General features: G+C 37.6%; 1 protein-coding gene across 1 annotated transcript in view; it reads right to left on the bottom strand.

The window, feature by feature from the left end:
• The window catches only part of NPAS3 (neuronal PAS domain protein 3), an 852979-nt gene that overhangs the window by 413369 nt on the left and 419538 nt on the right, over positions 1-20072 (bottom strand). The window lies entirely within an intron of this gene.

Below are 20072 nucleotides of genomic sequence, written 5' to 3'. Positions count from 1 at the left end.
AAATAAGCAAAAAAAACAAAAATGACTAGAATGCCAACACTAACTTTTCTATAGTCCCCAGGCTCTATCCCCACAGAACCACTTCTTACATCTTTGAAAAGCCCCGAACATCTGGTCACGCCATTCTCTCCACCTGGGGTGTCTTTCTATCCTTTTCTACGTGGTAGAACCACACTTACCCACCAAGCCCTGCTCAAGGATCACACTGCCTGTTGGCACCTTCTCTGATTCTCAATGCAGAACTCAAACCTTCTCCCCATGGTTTCCTTTGCTCTGAATTTTCCATGACTTTATTTCTGTATTTGCTTCCTTAGCCTGACTGGAGAAGTTCACAAGAACAAGGGCATTCATTATTTCTTGGCATTTGCAGCATCTAATTGCAGGGTCTAGTACTCAGTAAATAATTACATAAATGCCCATGCAATGGATTACCATGCAAATGAGTGGTGAACAAACAATCATTTCACTGAGAGGCACTTGTGATGTGGAACCTATCACCACACCAACCCTTCACTCTGGGGACTGTGGGGGACCACTTGGCACTGCCCCTTCCCATAGCTCTTCCCCCCTTGTCCTGCCCTCTCTGTAGGACTTAGGGGCAAGTGCAGGCAGCCCCTAGGCAGTTAAACTTCTGCATCTGGATGCCTGAGCTGAACTTGTCTGGTTGGCCTCCTGAGATACATAGTATGTACGATATGCTGGGGGAATCTCCCCACCATTACCAATCATTTAGGCCAGAAAAATGGATAATCCAATACTGTGGCTGGGCAGCAGCACAGAGGTTCTCCCTAGGTAAACTCCAGGCCTCTGAATTTTGCCAGCATTAGAGGTACAGTTGGAGGAGAGACTATATTTTTCTTTACTTGTGCCAAAGTACTACCCTAAACACCCAACCCCAAATACCGGGCTGCCTTCATGGAAGCTGGGACAGCCATTCCTCTCAGGGACAGGATATTCTAGGGCATACAACCCTGAGACAGCTAAAAAATTACCATTATTCATCTGATGTTGCATAGACCAAACTCTGGGTAGGAAAAGTGTATAAATATGCGTGAAACTTTGCATTACATCAAATTAAAAATTCTGAAGCCAAGGCCCCTTTCCTAGCTTGAGAGGCAAGTCATTTGAGGTCCAGGTTCCTTGTTGGTTTCTTCTCCTCAACATAAATGCTTCCAAGCTAAGATCAAGGGGCCTGACTAAATCAACCCTGGCAGCACACATTAGATCAACAGGAATACCACAGATGTGACCACAGCCAAGACCGACAAAACACATTTAAGAATGACCTAGAATGCCATTAATGCTAAGAGCGCATACTTTCTTCACAGATCATCTAGTTGCAAAAGAGAAGTTGGAATACATCGTCATGAACAGTATGTGACAATACCCACGTGATTCCCATTAATGTCGGTCACTGTTAAGTATTGTCTTGCAAAGTCTGTGAACTTCTACAATCATGTTTAAAGCTTAGTAAATGTTTTTACAACTCAACTGGAAAGTTATTATAATAAACAATGCAATTTAACAAACGTCTCCAACACTGTTGATAAACAGGTTTCCAATACAGAGAAAAGTAAAAAGGAACAAATCGTTCTTTTTTCTTATACCTAACCAGTTATCCACCAGGAATTGATGATTTCAATAAAGATAGAAGGTTACATAAACAAATGTTTGGAATTGAAAGTAGATATAGAAATTGGCCCCCAGTGCAAACTTGCCCATTTGTCATTCTTGTTCAAGATACTACCTTGAGATAATAAGAAGAGATAAACCTGCTCTTTTCTCTTTTTACGAAGGGTTCCGAGGAATGAAAGAGATGAAAACATGAATTGTTTATGTTCAGTCACTCAGCTTCCTATTGGGGCAATTATGATGAGATAAGAAACGTGCTTATTGAAAGGCATATACTCAAATTTGTATGGACTAAGCCTCTCTTTTTTTCACCTAAAACAGGAAAAGGTTGTTTACTGTCACTATTAGATTAACCAAATGTCTATGGTAGAATATGTACATCAAGCGTTTATTCACCATGCACTGATTTAAATCATTGTCCAAAATCATTTGGTCCTACTCTTCCTTGAGCACTATTATGTTGGCCAGAAAAAAAGCACCATCATATATGTGTTCACTGGCACACACACTTATCTGTGTATACCTGCTTCCCCCCTGCCACCTTCCTCCAACGATGGCCATTCAGAAATGACTCACCTAGGGCGCTTAAAATCTGTCACTCAAAGAGCCCACACTGGTCCTCTGAAAACTAGCTATCGTAAGGCCAACATCACCGCTTTTGACAGCTGTCTTAGCAGAGAGACCCAGACATATAGCTGTGCTTCTGCCTGCTCATGCCGTGGTAGCTGTGTCAATTTGGATGCCGACTGCTGGCATAACCAGAGCAGATGCAGGACCCATATGTGCAACTCCAGATAAGATTTCCAAAGCACTGGCATCTGGATGTCAGCTTTTCTCTCCTGGTCCCACAGCTGAATGTTCTGCTAGACCTGATTGTTTCTCTGCTGGGGGCCAGTCTGCTACCGCCCTGTTATGCTCATTGGCACTTCCTAGATTTCAGTGTGTTTGAAAACAATAAGCTAGATAATCACCTTACCCCACAGCACACCGGGAATTTACCTGTTTTGTCAGCTTCTGTACCAAAGTCTACCAAGGGAAATCTGAAAAACTATCGGTGCTATTTCTTCAATTCTTAATTTTAACCTCCATTGACTAGAAACATAGGGTGCAGTGTCTAAAACAGGTATAGGTAAGTTTATACTTACACGCACCAAGTTTCCAACAGAGGCAATTAGCATGAAAAGAACACGCACAATGGCAGATACATTTGTGTGAGTGTTTCTCTGATTCTGTGGCAGCTTCCCCACAGCACTGGAACAGCTGCGTGTCACAGGCACCTACCCGGAAAAACAGCAAGGGAGGGTCTTCATCTACACGTCACCTCTCTTCACTTGCTCCTTTGCAAATGAGCCACCGGATGAACGTTTCCTTCCAGGTGGGTGTAACAAAATGAGAAAAAGAGATGCTTCTCAAGTGTGAATCATTATAGATTAAAAATGCTAAAGCCTTCCTCCAGGAAGGAAGAATAGCTTGATAATAAATTGACAGTGACGTGTCCTCCCGCTCATCTGTGCTAGCTTCCCCAAAGCAGAGACCCTTCCTTTTGCTCAGACCAAACCTACTCCCTCAGCGAGGGATGAACAGACCCTCCATCCTGACCTCCAGTGCGTGGCCCACACCTCAGTGAGAAAGAACTCGGAGAAATGAGCTTTGTTTGACTGATATGAACTCCATCAATTAAATTGCTGGGCGATAGACGCCAATGTAATACATACACCTGATATTTCTGTGAAGGACATAAAATGTAAGATTTAAATAAATATTGTATCATGAGATTGTTTTAAAAGACACAGAAACTTTAAAATAATACTGTGTGCTGACTTTAAATTGAAATAATTTGATCTCAAAATAAATTATAATCTCAAAGTCTGTCCATTTTATAAAAATTGAATCAGAATGCAGACTTAAAATACACAATCTCAAGGTTTTAATTCTTTGAGTATCCTAAGGTTGGTGCTTTCATTTAAAAGTGAAACTGAGCCACTTTTATCAACTATTACACATCGCTTAAAATGAACCTGATTGCCACCAAGCATTTCAGCAAGAAATAACTTGTATTTGGCGTTTTAAACCTAATTTATAAAATATGAAAAATCTCAATCATTGCTATTTTACACACATAAATGGAAAACAAAGACAAACGGCCATTTACTCCTTCAGTGATAGCATGCCGATCTCAAAGTTTATTTTGCTATTTGGGTTTTTTTTTAACACTCTAGAGAACAGCTGGCATGTATTTTACTCCTAATATTGTCTTCTGGAAGAATGATTCATGTAAATAAGGCAGCAGATCACAACATATTGGGAAAAAAACCAGAAGGTTAAGTTTTTCCAGTTCTCAAAAACCCGGGAATAAAAATCACCCCTGAGTATTTTAGGAATGTAGAAGGGCCGACCAGCCTTCACGAAGTTGGAACACTTCTATTCCTTTGTTTAATATTCTTCCTAAGTGCAATCATGCACAAGCCTTTAGAAGGATTTGTCCTCTCTTTCAAAGGGGTTTGACTTGGGCACAGTTAATCATCACTGTGATAAAGCAATTAAAGGTATTCCTAATTAGGACCAAACCAAATGTAAGTAATCAGAAGATTAAGGGGAAAATGACATTATGATGGGACTGTGTTTTCTTTAATGACCTCTTGGCTGAGAAGGACGTTCTCACATTGGTGGACAGGGACCTGGGTACGTAATGCATTAACCCTACCAGGAGCCCAGCATGTAAATGTCTGCAAGTGATAAGAATACATCTTGGAATCATTTAGTATCGCTGACTTCTTAATAATGCTGTCCAAAACATAAGAGGCAATTAATGATCAATCTGTTAGAAGTTACATGAATTCTTTACACAAATTTAAGTCCTTCTACAAATGTATTACAAGTACCGACTCAGAGCAGAAGACACAAAGATGAACAAGACATGATTCCCATCTTTGAGTTTCTTATGATCTAGTAGGAGACACAAGACACACATGCAATCATTTTGGAATTTTTTCCCCTAAAACCACACATGGGTTTGTTCATGTATATCTAAATGGGGGAATTTTTAAGCATATGAATGATAGCTGACCCTGAAAATGGTATTGCATTTCCTAAGTTTTACTCAATTGTAAATGCAATCATTGGAATTTAGGATCCTGCCTCTAGACCTGCACCTATCATTCCAGGTTAGGATACAAAAACTCATTAGAAATTCTTTGAGAGAAGGAACAACGTCTAAATATTCCCCAAATCTGTATTTAGTGTGCCTTATTATAGCAAGCTGTCATTGAATACTTGTTCAATGTCAATAGTCAGGGTCTGTATTTTTCCTGCCCCTGCTAAATTGGTCTACATTTCAGAGGAGGCTAGTTATACATATTTTCTAAGATGAATAGCCTCACCAATACCAAAAATTATGGGCAGTCATATCGGTGGCAAAACCTCTCCTCCCAACCCCCATTTCAATAATCCATAAGGATCTCCAAGGATTGAGAAAACACAAATAATTAAGATATTCATGAGAATAAATAATATAATCTCCATTTGGATGAATGCTACAAGTTAAAGATCTCAAGGTTAATGCAGATATTGGTAGAAAAATAAAACCTGGATTTTTTTTTAACTAAATGGATTTTAAACAGTTATTTTGAATGAGTGTGACTAAAGGGGGAAATGCAGCATGTGGAAACAAGTAGAGCATCCTCTCCTACTCATATTTTCATGTTAAGCATGGCACGCTTTGGGGAAAAATTACTTTGTGCTTTTTAAAGCTTCTCAAGTTTCTCTGAAAATCAGGCTAACCTCTCCAAACGTAGTTGCATGAGATGCTATTAGACACAGATTTGTTGATGTGGCCCAAAATGATTTCGCCTCTCTTTCAGCCTCTGCAGGCTGCCCCAAGTCTCCATTTCTGTTAATGACCTATTGCTTCTGTCTGATTCAATTCAGCCCACTGGCTATGGAAATGGCAAGTCTCAGCAGGAGACAACAAAATGGTTAGCAAACAGGGCTGAGCCATGTCATTTTCCTCAAATACTTTCCCAGAAATGAAATGACAAGCTTTAAAATGTTGTCTTCTGCTCAGGGCAAATATTTCTTTATTAAACAAAAGTGCATGTCCTCTAGTTTCCACTCAAACCATAGCTTAAAGTATGCCACTTGAAAAAGTTCAACTGTAAAACAATTTAATACCTAATATTTCCCTTATAATTCCTTTCTCTGTCTCTTTCCCACTTCCGCTTCTGGGTTCCGTTCCCAGCTGTGCCAGCTAATAACAGCTGCAGGTCCTTAAGCAAGTCAATTCCCCACTCTGAACTTCAGTTTCTTCATCCTTCAAATGGAAATAATAACAGTATCTAATTCAAAAGATGGGTGAGAGAACCAATCGAGATCATGCGTGTGAGCAGCTCACTCAGTGAGTGCCTGATATAGATTACGTCTCAACAAATGTGTGCTAATACAATGTTATTATTCCCCAAACTTTTGCATAGTTCTGTATTTTAAATCTGTACCCAGGGAACAAGGATCAGATGACTTTCTGCTTGTATACAGTTTTAATCTTTCAATTTTAGAGAATCTGGAAGTTCCTTACTTTCATATGTTCTTAGCAGAATGAGTCTTCTCTACACATAAGTTCCATTATTCAAATGGAATCCTTCAGATACTTAACAGTGAAGTCACAATGAACAGTAGTGACTGAGGTATCCTGCCAATTTTAGTAGAAAATGTGTCCTGAGAAGGGATTGTTTTATTTTGGTGTGAAATTGTTCCCCGCTAAAAACAACCTAACTATACTGTAGTCTTCAAGTAAAACCAGGTTAAATGATTACCGATTAGTAAACAATCTGTAGCATAAATTCCCCAAACTGATCAGTAACCTTCTAGTACTGAGAACAGTTTGATCTGCAACAATCCAATTCCTTGCAAAAACATAATACAGCTTAGCTGAGAATCTAGTGAAACTAATCATTCAGCAGAGATAACTGGTACCAACTCAAAGAACCAGGCCTGGGTATCTTATATTTAGAAAGACCCAACAGTGCCTTCCAGAAGATTAAATGCTGTCTAAATTCTGGATTGGACTTTTACATTCAGTCCACCTAAATGTGATCTCAAGAGAGGATACAGTTGATCTTACTATGCATTATTAAATAGTTACTGAGTTTTATCTTCTATGTGACTACAATTCTAAAAGTATAATTTAAAATGTCATTGAACTATCCTTATGGATTAAAGATGCAATTAAAATAGTCATTGATATTATCATTTGCCTTTGTATTTATGTAGAACTCACAGGCTTCCTACTTTCAAAAAAAGAATTTTTGGTTTCTTTAGGTCAATTCTACCCTTGGTCTAATCTCTATAACAGACTAAATTTACTAAAACATTGTATCACCCTAAAATGAAGTATGAGAGTGGATTATTTCAGAGGGCATTTTTCTGGTGGCCTAAAAGGTCACCTGCATTTTTTATATCTTTAGAAATGAGGAAAACAGCTGCTCTGACCTGACAATTCCTGTAGCAGTTATCTGGCCTCATGGGAATTTGACTAGGCTCTTCTCTGTGGGCAATCCAACCATCAGTTACATATTTGATTCAACCAGAATAATACATGTTTATAATATTGTCAACTAATTTACCCTAATGTTTATTTTTCCCAACAGAGATAAAGCAAACGGTATGACTTTTTCTTTTCTTAGGCAGAGTTCTATTCTGCCATCACAAAATAACACTGCCACATGAATTCCTTACCTTGCAGTGCTAAATCATCAGATCCTGAGTTGGCAAGTATCCGGGAAGTGATATTCATAAGGTGCTACCAGACATTAATAAAAACAGCTGGAATCTTGGTGATCAGGGAACATGTGACCTAGCTCCTGGGCTGGCTCACAGGCACCTGCCTGCAGCTGAGAGAGGATGGAGCCTGGTAGGATCACAATCCCATTTTGGTTGACTTACAGATAATCAAATGAAACAGAACCTCTGATGACGGAGAAATATTTGATTTTTATTTTCTTGATTTTGCTTGCCTGTATTTTTTGACCTTTCAACATATTCCTTCTTTTTTTTTTCTTTTTTTACTTTGCACAGTTAAAAAAAAAGTCTTTTTTAAAATTTGACCACACACATGAGCACATGTGCACAAACACACACAAAGAGGGACAATTACATATGGAAGATTCTTCTGTAATAATCTTTGTTTTAAAAAAGCTAGTGGAATCAACAAGGACCTACTGTATAGCACAGGGAACTCCACTCAATACTCTGTAATAACCTATATTGGAAAATAATCAGAAAAAGAATAGATATATGTATATATGTAACTGAATCACTTTGGTGTACACCTGAAACTGACACAACATTGTAAATCAGCTGCATAATCCAATATAAAATAAAAATTAAAATAATAAAATAAAATTCTCTGGAAAAAAAGCTAGTGAAGTAGATTACAGATGTGACATTATCAGATAAAAATTGTATCGTATAAAAATTGACAGACCTAGAGTCTGTCATACAGAGTGAAGTAAGTCAGAAAGAGAAAAACAAATACCGTATGCTAACACATATATATGGAATCTAAGAAAAAATAAGAAAAAGAAGAAAAAAAGAAAAAAAAGAAAAAAAAAAAAGGGTCATGAAGAACCTAGGGGTAAGACGGGAATAAAGACACAGACTTACTAGAGAATGGACTTGAGGATATGGGGAGGGGGAAGGGTAAGCTGTGACAAAGTGAGAAAGTGGCATGGACATATATACACTACCAAACGTAAAATAGATAGCTAGTGGGAAGCAGCCGCATAGCACAGGGAGATCAGCTCGGTGGTTTGTGACCACCTAGATGGGTGGGATAGGGAGGGTGGGAGGGAGGGAGACGCAAGAGGGAAGAGATATGGGAACATATGTATATGTATAACTGATTCACTTTGTTATAAAGCAGAAACTAACACACCATTGTAAAGCAATTATACTCCAATAAAGATGTTAAAAAAAATTGTTCAATTATGCTTTCAATTTAGCTCTTATTTTATTTAGAGATTTAAAAAAATACCTTAAACTAATTTGGATTCGATTCTTCTAAGCCAGACTTTCCCCAAGTGTGTTTTGTAGAATACTGCTGTTCCTGGATGCTCACAGATGTCTGCCATCAGCTTAGTTTGGGAAACAAGGCACATTACCCACCGAGCTCCCACTCCCAAACTTTCCTCAAACCCAAAAGACTTATGAAGTTCTGGAGATTCAGATGAGAAAGCAACCTTAGCCGTACTGACTGAGTTTTGGGTCCCTAATAAACGATAATCAGCTGGTGTCACTCTATTCTATGTCATTCCTAGCTGATGCTGGTGACAAGAATATAATGTTTACTACACCAAGGACTATTCTAAAGCCAAAAGAACAAGAATCTGTCCCAGATTTGCAAATATCTTTATCATCAGGGAATTATTCATATTCATATTTGACATGTAACCCTAAGATTTTCTAAGACCTCCATCCACTTTTAAAATTGAAAGTATCTTTCTGTTCCCCTTTAATCTCCAAATAATTTGGCCACGCTTAGCACTTGAGAAAGAATTAAAGATATGTTCCCATACCTTGCAAACAATCTTCCTATCAGCAGGTCCCAAACACAAGCTGCCCAACCACAATGATATTGCTGCCCTATTTTCCTCCCCTGCCACAGTGTTACTGTATGGGACCACATTAGGAGAATGTACGTGTGAGGCTAGGACCCTCAAACTACCCCCACTGAGACCCACATCAAAACCAAACTTAAAAGGGGTGTGTGTGTGGTGGGTGAACTGTGTAATTTTAAGTTTGTAGCCACAGAAAGTGCTCATTGACCAGCCCCAAGCTGGGTGACCTGATTCTCTCCTGGTACTTCCAGGGTGCAGCGACGGCCAACTTTTGCAGAGCACTCGCTGTGTGCCAGGCACTGTGCGAGTGCCCCATCCGTAACTCTCACAGCCGTCTCTGAGGTAAGAACTGCTACCATCTCCATTTGGGGTTGAGGAAACTCAGGCTTAGAGAGTTTAAATAAACTGCCCAAGTCTACATAACTAAGAGCAGGGATTCAAAGCCACTAGTCTATGTTACACTGAATTATGCTGGTCTGTTCTGCTTTTGGTCTTCTCTATTCACAGTGGGAATGCTGAGAGGCAAAACCATGACTCACCTTTGTATCTTGATACTTTCCCTAGTCTCTGATGCAAACTAGGTACTCAGTAAATATTTACTAAACTGAAGCTTAGGATTTTTAAACTCATTGTCTCATTTTCCTAGATCCTGGCTACCTAAGATAATCAATATTGTGACTAGGAAGTCCCCAGTTATAATTAGTACTAGTTGCAGTCATGTGACCAAAACCACAGTTTCCTCCACAGTAACAGTTACCTCAAACCTCTTCTCCTTACCCACACCTCTCACACTACTTCTCTGTGAATGATGACACATATTTACCATGCAAATTAGTAAGGTACATGAAAACCCAAAGGGATCTGTACTTGCCACATATATACAACACACCATCATGAAAATTCTCCTGGGAAGGCCTCCCTTCTGCTCTTGATGTGGAAAGGAGCCCTTTCTGGCATGACAGATGATGGACTTTGTGCAATGTGCATGAGGAGAATCATATATGCACATCAATGTCTCTTCAGCATAATTTATAGCCGTGTTGATGGCTGCTTCTATCTTCTAGCTCTTCTGGACTTCTGATTGGCTGCTTATTCCCATTTTTCTAAGCAAATCGAGGAGACTGTACAGTATGATGAGAAGGGTAATGGCATATCACATTTTGGTCTAAAAGAAATGTCGTATCCGGAGTCACTTTACAAACTCTACTTTTCCTAGTTGCTTCTAGATTGCTAATGAGATTATTCTGACAACTCCTTCAGTTGTTATAGAAGGATTTTCATTCCCAAGGTGAAAATATATTCTTACTACCAAATTTTAAAATTTTACTGTAAACCAGTATACACTACCAAATATAAATACCACTTATGTAAACAGATAGTTTAGGTTTTGTTCAATGAAAATTATTTATCTTGCTTTAAACCTAAGAGGGTTTTATTGATAATGATCCTTAATTCCTGTGTGGTAATGCTCCCGATAAGCATGAACATTTTTCTTTAAAAACCTGGCCATTATATTGGACTACAGAACACATAGAAATACTAGCCGATGTTTATTAAGCACGTTCTACATGCCAGGTTCTATACTAAGCATGTTTAACTATACTATCGCCTTCAATCCTCACAACATGCCTGTCGGGAAAACTTCTACTACTGTTTTCTCCATTTTAAAGATGAAGAAACTGAGGCTTAGAGAGGGCAAGAGACTGTCTTAGTTTTCATAATTAATAAGTGGGCACATCAGGATGTGAGCTCAAGTTGGTTGGATGGAAAATGCATGCACGAAAAGAATCTGCCATACTCTGTCACACACCTAGAAAATATGGACAAAGACGGGGCTGGGAACACAGAGGTGAGAGGAGGCCCTCGTTCTGGGATTAAATGTGACTTTGGTAAGAATTTATTTGTTCATTCATTTATTCATCAGTTACTTCTTGAGCACCTATTACATGAAGGACCCAAATTTTCCACTTGAGATATACTACTATTAGCACTTGCTTTGGCCCATCTCTGAAAGATATAGGATGCTTATACCGAATTTAATGGACTTGAGCCTTTTCAAGAAAAGTTTCAGGAGTTATTTTTCCAGATTGTGGCAAATGAATAACCTTAACATCCCCTTCTGTTTTTTATACAATGAGTTAAAGAATCAATGACTTTTTAAATGACAGCTTTAAAATTTTCACAACCAGAAAATATTTTCTCATAATCATGAATATGATTTTATATGACTTAAGAAGTTAATTTTGAATAACTTATACTTTTTCCCCCTCAAAGTAAAATTCTAAGGCAATATAGTATTATGAAATAATGGTTTAGTCATCACCCTCTGTGTGCTTCAGTTTTTCAATTTTGCAAATGGAGATTTGATAAAACATACATTCTTGAGTTCATGTGAAGACCAGTGAGATAATTCTTGGCAAACCACACCAAGAGTCTCCAATGAAACCAATTTCATAAGGACGAAACATTAATCTAGATAGAAAATACACGCTAAGGTCAGAGTGATGTCTGTTTCATCCAAGCCCAGCAACTTAGAAGACAGGCACATTGCAGATGGCAGATCCAATTGACTCCTCTGATATTGGTTTGCCAAATTAGATAAGGGACAAAACACATCTTTTTAATAAACCCTATTTCAAAAGTTATGATTCACTCATATATACACTTTGGTTTACACCCAGGTCAGTTACTAATAGAAGTTGTGAATTAACTTCCAACATGAAAAACATTTTCCTAATGTCAATGCTGACATCTTATCTGAGGTAAAGATATTAGAGCGAACAATGGACAAATTTCTGCTTTTCTTTGCTTTCCTTTTTTTTTTAAATAAAAATACTCTAAGCCTTACATCCAATTGTTTTACAGCTCAATTGATAAGGTGTGTTCCTTTTTTTTGTTGTTGTTCAAGAAAATTTAAAAGCAACTAATTTAAATATGCAAAATTATCTTGAGTTGTTCATACGTGAACTTAAAAGCCGTGCAACACAGGAAAATTAAGTAATTATGCCTCCAAGTTATTTACTGCAATTAAGCTCATTTATCATATGCAAATTAGTGCAAACTGGTCTCATTAGTTACTAAATTACTCAATATGAGCTGAACAATGTAGCACTCCAGTTTGTAATGAAAAATCCCTGTAGAGGCAAGCAGTATCAATTAAGCTAATCTGCATATGCAAATATATTCACTAACTTTCTCTTTTTCTATATTTAGTTTTACATTTTCTTACCATTCTGGATCATTGGGAAATTGCAGGGTCACTAACCTTTTTCTCTTTCCTCTATTACAGCTAGAGAATGCCTCTATTAGTTGAATTTTATTTTATTTTAGCACTGATGTCCGGCAGGATACCACTTTGCCAACAAGGGCCATAAGGAGTAAGAGATGATCGTTTCTTTGATACTTGTAAGTTCCAATAAAACAATGATCATTTTCCTAGAGATGATCATTTCTTTGATACTTGTAAGTTCCAATAAAATAATAAATAAGGGTAAAATTCCAATTCATCAATAACACAGAAAATACACTTAACATATTAGCTCTCACAGAAGTCTTTTGAAAACACTGCCATCAAATGTAAAACGAATGTTGACTTGGCTAGGCAGCATCTTACGTAATAATTTTTATGTTTGTATTAGTCAGTTTTTGAGCTGTTTTAGGTATTATTCACTTTTCTTTGTCCAGATGTTTGAATTGCACTAGTCTACCTTTTATTGTCTCTTGCTGAATGAGATGACAGAAGATGCTAATAACAGATTTGGCATTCTCCAGCCCCACTCCAACACAGTGGTAAGTAGCTCTTTTGCCTATATGTCTACTTTCTCTAAAGGATCTTCTTAGTCTTCTACAATTGAGTGGGTCTCAGATACTGAAGCAGTGCTGTGGCTAGAAATACTTAAATGATAACAAAGATACAAAACGTCACAAGATATTTTCATTTTGTTTTCCTTACTACACTAACCCAAATTTTAAAATATTTCCGGGAGAGAATCTATACGTTCTCATTTGTCTAACAAGAATTCTGCAGGGCCAAAATAGTGTGTAGACCAACCATGATTCCAGGGTATGCCCTTAAGCGATCTTCAAAATATGACTAAAAATGGAAACATAGATATTTAAATGTAAATCCTAATTTTATTTTATTCTACATCTCATCCATAACATCCTCTTTTAAATCTAGGCTCTTCTTTCACTTTTACTCTCTATTCCATGGTTGAAGGTGTTACGAGAAAGAAAAACCACATGATCGAAATCTGACATTTCACTGAGATCTGTGGCATCGTCCATATTAACGCACACAAACCTCTGACGACTTTGCTTATCAAATAGAAAAATAGCTACATTTGAGTTCCCCTCTTTTTCACCATTTTAAGAAAATACATACTTTAGTTAAACTAGTCTGCTAAGGTGATGGCCATATCCGTCTTCTACAAGAGAGTTGTTCTACCAAAAAATAATCCTTTCAAGAACAATTATTTCCCTAATTATGCTGAGGAAGACAGGCAGTCATGCGACTTCTCTGCCCAGCCTTTTCTGTGCACTCCCAGGCAGAGACCCTCAGGTGCTATACTGTAATACTGAAATGTTCTTGGTGAGTCTCTCTTGGTCTTCCTCAAAGGGTCTGCACATGGTATTCTCTTTCATTTATGGGGTTTGAATGCCGTAAGAGTAATACAAAAATGTCTTAATACCCAGAAATAATGCAGAGTCAATAACAGATATAGGAGGGTTCATGCAACATAGACAAATCCAAAACTAACACTGGGATACCACACTTCCACCATTATCTCCCTTTAAGGCATTTCTTATAGAATATTTTTATTCGCCCAAGACTTCATTTAAATAATAATTTTAGTTCTGTATCATTTATATACAAAAGTGTGGGTACTTATGATTATATTCATCCAACTCATAAAATTTCATTTATTGTAATATCCAAAACTAGCTATGGATAAAAACCATCCTTCAGTTTATAAGTAATAGTTATTAGTAATGATATGTATTACTCAATGTCAGTTATATAACATATACCTATCTGTAGTTCACCATAATGTGCTCACAATGAATACAAATATAAATCCTAAAGATCTTCCACATACAAGGTTTGATCTGATTGCTTTGTTTTGACACCTGTGAGGTTAAGTAAAGTGGCATTACTATGGCGTATGCAAAAACAATACCACAATTTCATATAACAATTATATAAGCTTTATTTACAGAATAAAAAAAAAAACTTAAACCCTTCTGCTAAGGGCATGCAAATAATTAAAGCACTCCATTCATAAATCTGGCACCTAAGGGAAAGTCATTCCACTAGTTAATTTTATGAGTTACAAAGATGATATTTGTTACCATTTTCTGTTTCGTTAACTTTGATGAAGTAAAATATGAATATTCTATCTGGTCTCTAAACTGGAAAAGTAAAAGTAAATATCCACTCATATTTTTAATATTAAGGAATCATGAAGTGAGAACAATAATGCCTAAAGAAAGCTTTTAAAGTAGGAACTAAATTAGTGCTTAGTCACAAGTACTATATTCAGGAAAGATTTCACATAATGACCTAAAGTTCTTGGATTTTTACTTAGCCTGTCACAAATAGCATAGTTCTCAATCTTGACCCCTTGCCCTCCTGTTCCTCCTCTTATTAATAAGAGTCAAAGAAGAATAAAGTCAAATAAACGCCTTGACTCAGGCCCAGTGCCTACACCTCATAGCTGTGCAGCTGCAAGGCTGACATCCCTTGAGTGCCTCACCTCTCCTGCAGAAGATGCCCCTGTCCTGAAATCCATGCCTGAAACAGCTACAGGTTCACTGGGGCTACTAAGGGTCATAGTCAGTAGTGAGGCTTTTGTGTATATGATATGAATGGTGGTCCCAGAACTACACAGTACACAGCCTGGGCGATGGCCTTGCCTACATACACTGGTATTGGATCATTAAATTGGAAAATAACTTTGCAACAGTTGATTTTAATATTGACAGAATCACAGTTATGTTTATTTCTTTTCCCCTCTCAGGAGGAAAGACGTCACATTTTAAAGGATCCACCAAACATTCTAATTTTTCCTAAGAGAATATATGGCTAATAAGATGCACACAGCAAACACATATATTGTAGCCCACAGAATGGATGGATCAAAAATTAAGGAGTCTGTCTTCATCCCCCACCCCCAGCTCTCTACACCACGGGGTCCTTAGCACGCTTTTCCACAAAACATCACTGGGGGCATGGGGAACAGGGAGGCTTGGCACCTGGTGCAGAGAATACCCAGGTATTTCCTGAGCCCCATCCTGGTGTTCGGAACTGATCTCTATTTTACCCTCCAATTCCATTAGATCCCTAATCCTGTTCACTCCAAATATAAATTCTTTCCTTTTGTTACCATTGTCTTTTAAAATGTCCTCATCATTTCTTGGCAAGTATTTATAACCTAACATCCTGGATTCAAATTCAGCTCTCACTTAAGTAGCCATGTGAATGTCAGTCAGTTATGTGAGTTTTCTAAGAAGTCTTAGTTTACTCAATTGTAAGACATGCAATCAGAGCACCTGTCTCACAGGTACATAATTGTAAGTATTAACTGATGATATAAGCAGAGTAGCACAATACATAGAACTTAATACATACCAAAAATTCGATAAATTTAAGCTAAAATCAAACTGGATTAGGCCTTTTCTAATTAAAACACACTTCCCTTGGTATTTTCATTAGAAATGCAAGCTTATAGGTATAATCAAAATACTCAATGACAAAAAAAATGGTTAATTATGATACATCCACAGTATGGAATGGCATATGGCCATTAATAATAATGAAAGCTTATCCTTTCCTAATGCAGACATGACCACTAGATATTGATTTTTAAAAAGTTGATTGCTAAAGAGCATATCATTGACCAATGCTTGACCCCATGAATCTCAGAAATATAAACATACTCTAAACAACATTAAATACAAAATTTTCCTGTAACACTACCTTCTCATCTCCCATCCATCCTTTACCGCAAACATCCAGACACTTCTACCTTCTATCACTCTTTCAGTTTGTCTTCTGCACCTAAATTTTTACTGCAATTGTTTTAATTGACAAAACCCATGACATCTCTTCAGTGGTTACCCTACTGAAGGATTTATGTCCTCAGTCACCTTGATACTTCTTCCTTAAGCAAAATCAAATCCTGTGGTTTCCTCTTATCTTTCTGTCTACTCCTTTCTCATTTTCTACTTGCATCTTAAAGTGATGATATATACGGGGTTACCTCTCCTCAACCCTTTTCTCTCTTTGTTCCATATCATTTCCATCGGTCTGCAACTGACTGCTTGATTTGAACTACCATTCATCTACACACTAGTGATCAGTAATCCCCAGCCCTATTTTTACCCCTTGCCTTGATCTTGCTCTAGAGGATCAGACGCTGGTTTCCAACTGCTTACCTCTTACGGACTTGGCTATGTAAGAGGATATCCCTTTCAACCTCTCTTGGGCAAGAGTATCATTAGGTAGGTAGTTACCAGTCTAGAAAACCTGTGGTCATTGTTAAATCTTATCATTCCTTAGCCTTTCATATCTAATTCATACCAGGTGCCAATAATTCTATCCCAAGTCCATACCGTGTCTCCATTAATAGAGCTTCTATCTTGGATAAGATCTTCATTTGGACTGTTGTAATAATTTCCTAAATTGTCTCTTTATAATAGCCTCTCACAACCCAAAGGCTTCCTAGACTGTATTTTAATAATAACTCCAGAAACAAACCAAATATTTACCTTGTCACTCTCTTGTATGAAAGCCTTCTCCACAGGCTCATTGCTGGTTATAGAATCCTGGCTTGGCTCACTGGGCCTGTGCAATATGGATAATAAGTTCTCCATCTTTATCTCTTACGTGCTCCCCTGTGCACGTAAAACAGCCATCAAGTTGAACATCTTAACAGTCCCCAAACAAGATCTATTATGACTTGCCCCCATGCCTTTGTGTTTGACATTTCTTTGATTGCAATATTCTTCCATTGTATTTGCCTAATAAACTCCTATTCATCCATCAACAACTTGAGACATCTTCTCTGATGCCTTGTGGCAAATTCAGAGCCTCGCTCTTTCGCAGCCCCATAGTACTTGACCACTGTGATGCTTCTCACTTTATGAAGCCTCCTGGTTCTTTAACCAAATGATTGCAAACTAGTTAAGGAGAGCAGCTATGTGCCTACTACAGCAAATTCTGTTGTTACTAAGTATTTAATTTTTTCTTTTTTCATAATGATGATAAACTGTGATATTAGAGACTACGCCTACCTTGTTGACCACACAGGGTTTTTTTTCAGATATTTGCAAATGAAAGAATGGTAGGAGAGAAGGAAGGAAGAAAGAATTCATCCCAGTGCCCATGAATCAACCAGATTCAACTATGGAACCTCCTGAAGGAAAATAAGGAAATCATCTTACCCTAGCAGACTACTGAGATACTTTGAATGTGGTACAGACACAGATCTATGGGTTCAAGAGTTATCCTGCTAGGAGGGAAGATATCTAACCAGATAGCTTAAAGGAAGCCCTTCTTGTTACTACTACTTCCCAACCCCTTCCTGCCTACAATTCTAGCTTATCATTTTGAGGAGCATATACAGTTCTTCCCCTCCATAACCTTTGGTTTTAGAATCTAATGATAGGAATTTCTAGTTTCTATGACAATTTCAAGACTATCTAGTGCAACCACACTTGGATGTCTGACTTTCTTGAAAGCATCCTTACCAAGCCACCTATACTTCTCCCAAGGCTAAAGGCTTTGAGCATGTTGGAGATATAGACAGCCCTATTTGCAAGTTTTGTTATATGAAGGTGATTTTTTTTTCTATTCAATTTTCACCCCTTTCTCTTCTTTCTACACTCTGAAGCTACACAGAATGTATCTAATCCTTTTTTTTGGCATGAAGCCTTCAGATAGATAGAGAGGATAGTAATGTCCCTTTTATGCCACGTGTTTTGCACACGTAACTTCACCAAGCCCTTTGCCACACCTCATGTGACATGATATCTAGTTCACAAACCAATCTAGTTATTCCACTCCAAATGACATCCAGCTGCCTATGTTTCTCTTGAAGAGTGTTGTCTAAGGCGGGTGTGACCAAACCAAAGAGCAGAGAGCTCAGCAGCCTCATCTAGGTCCTCTGCTCTCTCAATGGAGTCCAGTGTTGAACTGGCACTGGCGACAGCCATCCTATATTATAACTCTACGTTGCTCTCACTGAGCTTATGTTCCATTCAAATTCCTAAGTTTTGTGTTTTAAATTAGTTTCAAATTCTTGCAGCTCCTAAGTCCGCCTCCCTACAGAACACTGAACTCAAGATTTCCAGAGAGAATTTACAGGATGATAGAAACTGTTTGAACCATTTCTCTCACTGACAGTCTTATGCACTGACTGCGTCAGAATATAAATGGGAGTCATCCTGGATCACATCAGAATCTAACAATGTACAGTTGGCCGTACGTCTCCACAGATTCAACCAACACGGATCAAAGATATTTGAAAAAAATCCAGAAAGTTCCACAAAGAAAATCTAAACTTGCCACATGCTACCAACGATCTATATAGCATTTACATGTTATTAGGTATTACAAGTAATCTAGAGATGATTTAAAGTATATAAGAGGACATGCGTAGGTTATATACAAATTCTATGCCATTTTATATAAGGGACTCGAGCAACCACGGATTTTGGTATCCACAGGGGTCCTGAAACCAATCCCCCACAAATACAGAGGGACAGTGGTATATATGGTATCACTCATACAAAACTTATAAAGGAGATTATGCTCAAAAATGTACAGAAAAGAGGGAAATAAAAATTCAAAGATTTAGAAAGAAATATCCTCTCTGTATCCCTGAACCTAATCTACTGCAAAGGTAATTCAAAACTTTATGTGCACAATAGAATAGCATCTCCCAAGGTGTAGTTCAAGAAACATCAGTTCTATGGGATGTTAACAGATATTAGCGGATAAATGAGAAATACCGAAATAAATAAAAATAAATAAAGTAAGACTTTTCAGGGCCTTAAATTTGCAAATGTGAATTGTGACATCTCAGACCTAATAAAACATCAAAATTATCTCAAAGGGTTACTAAAAATAACAAATTCCTGGATTTCACCCTGAAGATCCTGATTTACTAGGTCCAGGAGAGGCTCAGGAATTTGTCCTTTGAACAAGTGTCTCAGGTGATACTGAAGCTGCCAGCCAAGGAACCATTTTGGAGAACCACTCTGATTTGACCATGGACATGTGATGATAGCAGTTTTCTAGGGTACATATTGTCAGAAATAATATGGTAGATTCAGCACTACTTTTGGCTATCTAGAAAATGAAAGCACCATAGAGGCCTTTTTTTTAACAAAAAATTACTCTGAATGGACAGGAATCTGGAGTTTAGCTTTATTTTTACCCCAAATCTCATCTAAGAAAAACATAACCATCTTTTTCAAATAAGATGCCTAAACATCCCACATGTGTCTGTTTCTCTAATTCCATGTTAAAAATGTATTTTACATGGTAAAGAAAAAAAGCTTTGGCAAGGGCAACATTTACCCTGGAAACAGAAACAACGTAGAACAATTACCCCGTGGATAAAGGAAGATGGGTCAAATTGATGGCAAAGCCTTAAGAGAAAAAGTTTTGAGTAAGTGAGGTGCCAAGTTTGTGATCAATTTTCTTCAAGACTAAATAACTACAGGTCCACCCTAGTCACCCTCACATTTATTTGTCATGAAAGCCACTGGAAAAAATCAAATTATTACTATTTGTCACCTTTTACTTAAAAATGTACTCTAATA

This window comes from Eubalaena glacialis, chromosome 2 (assembly GCF_028564815.1).
Source record: "Eubalaena glacialis isolate mEubGla1 chromosome 2, mEubGla1.1.hap2.+ XY, whole genome shotgun sequence".
NCBI classification, from domain to species: Eukaryota; Metazoa; Chordata; class Mammalia; order Artiodactyla; family Balaenidae; genus Eubalaena; species Eubalaena glacialis.
The sequence above is the reverse complement of the archived record's forward strand: the minus strand, read 5'-3'. Positions and strand labels throughout refer to the sequence as shown.